This window comes from Chinchilla lanigera, unplaced genomic scaffold (assembly GCF_000276665.1).
Source record: "Chinchilla lanigera isolate Chin_1 unplaced genomic scaffold, ChiLan1.0 scaffold00110, whole genome shotgun sequence".
Lineage (NCBI taxonomy): Eukaryota > Metazoa > Chordata > Mammalia > Rodentia > Chinchillidae > Chinchilla > Chinchilla lanigera.
The window spans coordinates 2,427,568-2,430,823 of record NW_004955511.1 but is presented as its reverse complement, the minus strand read 5'-3'; positions in this window follow the sequence as shown (position 1 = coordinate 2,430,823).

Here is a 3,256-nt window from a genome sequence, read left to right as displayed (position 1 = left end):
ATAAGACCCGGTTCACTGCCAGCCAGGACTTCCGGTCACCAAGGGAAGCAGCTCCGGGCCACGTGGCTGCTGTGGCCCACGGTTCCGCACACGGCCTCGCAGACCGGCGGGTGTCCGAACTGACGGGAGGCCGGGTGTGTGTTCCCTGCTCCCTCAGCCAGCGGCCTTGGAGCCCCGCACCGGCCTCCCGCTCCCTGGGTCTCTGGGTGGAGCCCCGCACCTGGGGTCCCGCTGCTCTCCTGGGGTGGACATCCGGGTCCCAGGGGTTTCTGCTAGGCCCTCCTGGGCCCGCTTCCGTCCTGGGGAGGGCGGCCACACCGCGACGTCTCATAAAAGCCAGGGAGACAGGAAGGCCTCGTGTGCCACCCCGCTGTCTGGGTGTGGGCTGGTGTGAGCACGTGAGTGTGTGCTCCTTCGGCACGTGCATGCGTGTGTGTGGGTGCACCCGTGTTCACGCACGTCAGTGTGGTCCCCGTGTACACACTCCTGTGTGCGTGTGTGTCCCTGGGGGCAAGCGGTGCATGTGTGTGTCGGGTCCTGGGCTGAGCTCGGTCTCCCTGCCCTCCTCCCACACCCTCAGTGCGGCGGGGGACCCTGTGCACGCCCAGCTGGGAGCTCGGCTGCAGCTGGCGGCAGGGTCTCCTCACCCACACGCCCAGCACACCGGCCGTCCCCGGGGAGGGAGGCTGCCCCGAGCTCGCTGCTGCCCAGCACGCGTGGGGCCGGCAGGGGACCCACGGAGGGGCCCAGGCGCCTTCATTTCCTCATCTGCAGCGGGAGAAGGGGGCCAGGAGGGGGCGGCTGGGGGTGGGAGAAGCTGGAGCGCACCCACCCTGGGTTCCCCCAGGCAGGATGGGGAGGGGGCAGGGGGAGGGGAGAGCAGGCATTCATTCTCGAATCCATTCATCTCTCTTTCATCCATTCGCTCATCCTTTCCCTCATTCTTTCTTCTATTCAGTCACTCAGCACGGATCTCCGGAGCCCTGCAGGGCGGCCAGTGCTGTCCCGGTGCTGTCCCGGTGCATCAGGTCCGACGCAGGGCTCTGAGGCCCGACCCCACCGGACCGTGCTCCTCGGGCCTGACCTCGCCGGTCACCAGCTCTCACGGCTCCCGCTGCCCCTGAGCCGGACCCCAGGCGCTGCGTGGCACTGCAGACTCGGCAGCACTGTGACCCCTGCCCCAGGGCAGACAGAGGCCCTGGAGGACGAGGCTCCCAGCCCCGGGTCTGTGCCCCGACCCTCTGTGTGGGCGGCTTGTGCCACCTCTGCCGGGAAGCCCCCTGCCGGCCTGCACACGGGGCCTGGGCGCTGGAAAGCCCTGCCCAGCTCCGTGGTGCAGAGCCCCTCGCCGCGCCCAGCCTGGCTGCTCCTCGGGGGGCCTTGGTTTCTTTCTCACTGTGGTGAGCAGAACACACTTCCCACATAGCTGCCGAGAGGGTTCGGCTTTGGTCACGTGCCTGGCACACAGTTGGTGGAGAACAGCACACGGCTGGCACTGCTGATCTAGACCAAAGCCAGAAAGATGTTGGAGGCCATCGACAGGCAAACCGAGAAACAGGACAGGTGAGCCAGTGGAATGTTACCTGGCGATGAAAAAGAAGTGAAGAACTGAAACACTTTACAACAGGGCGGAAGTTGATGACATTAGCCCAAGTGAAAGAGACTGTGTAGAAGAATTCCCCGTTTCTACGTGAATCACCCAGAACGGGCGCAGCTGAGGGAAGGGAGAGGCTGGGGGCTGAGACGGGACTGGGAGGGGCGGCGGACAGGCGAGGGGCTTCTTCCGGGGGAGATATTTTCTAAAGTAGGCGATGGAGGCGGGCGCGGTGGCGCCACCTGTCATCCCAGCACTCAGAGGCTGAAGCAGGAGGATGGCCTCGAGTTTGAGGCCAGTTTAGGCTACATAGCAAGAACTTGTCTCAGAACAACAGCAACGAAAACCAAATCGAAAACCCGTAAACTTTTCTTTATATCATCAGAGTCACCCAGACGGACTTTAAGTAGTGCCCCTTCCCTCCCCGCTGTCCCCAGCCGGCGTCCTTGGGCCCCTTCGCACCCACCCTCGGGGGCTGTGCCCCCCCCTGCCCTTTGCTGCCTGTGTGGGACGGCGCCCGCAGGGTGAGAAGCTGTCACTGTCGCCCTGAGGCACGTGGGAGGCCCCAGGACGGTGACAGACCCTGCACCACCTTCCACCCTCCGTGCCGCTGTCCGGAGGGTACTTCTGGTGCGGACTTTCCTCCCCAGACCTGGAGCTGGAGCTCAGAGGGGCCCAGCCCCGGGGGACGTCGCGAGAGCCCCCTTTCTGCCAGCCCCTCTGGGGACAGATGGCGCTCCGCGGGCCAGGGTGGCTCTGCGGACACCTCGGGGACCCGCTGACCCCCCCACTCCTGCAACCCGGTCGCTGCCCACAGCCACATCTGCCCCTCCTCCAGCGGTTCGGTCTCTTAGTTCCCAGCCCCAAGCCCTGCTCTCTCCTGCAGATTTCTGGGTCCTATTATGGGCCGCAGCCGGGGCGGTGGGGACCAGAAGACCACACAGTCCCCTCTCCGGACCTGGTGCCCGGCGCCCTCGCCGTGGCGGGTAAGCAGCGTGGGGCGGGGTGGGGCAGCGTTGTGCAGACTGGAGAGGAATCTCGGGAACCAGAGTTGAAGCAGCTCGGGCTCCGGGCTGGGGCAGCCAGGGCCACCTGCGGCTCCCCTCAGCTCGGGACTGGCATTGACACTGACCCTACTGCGGGTCTGCGGAGTGGGCGATGAGGGAGTGCGTCTGGAGCTGTCGGGATTAAGTGGTGCACGAGCCCCACGCACTCCCCATGGGACCTGGCCCAGAGCGTGGCCCTCCGAAGCCGCCTGGCAGGGACAGGTGAGCTGGCAGGGCTGCAGGTGCCACCCCGGGGCAGTGCAGAGTGCTGTGCACCCGCGCTCCTGGGGCCACAGCGCCCCCTCCTAGGTCAGGCTGTAAAGCTCCACCAGCGCCACCCAAGCTGCGGCTGGAGGCAATACCCGCCTGACTGGTCCTGGCTGTGTGGGCCGGGAGGCTTCAGAGGCAAACAAGCATCTTGTGAACGGCCTGGGACCCTAGGCCAAGTTGATGAGAGGCATCAGTCTTCACGTCCGGTGTGTGATTCCCCAGCTGTCGGTGCAGAGAGTCAAGTGCTCGGAAGTGCACTTGTGGGGAGGGGCAGGGGCGGCCCCGGGCTCATTCCCACGCCCGAGTTTGTATTCCAGGTGCAGAATCACACTGAAGAGTGAGAACA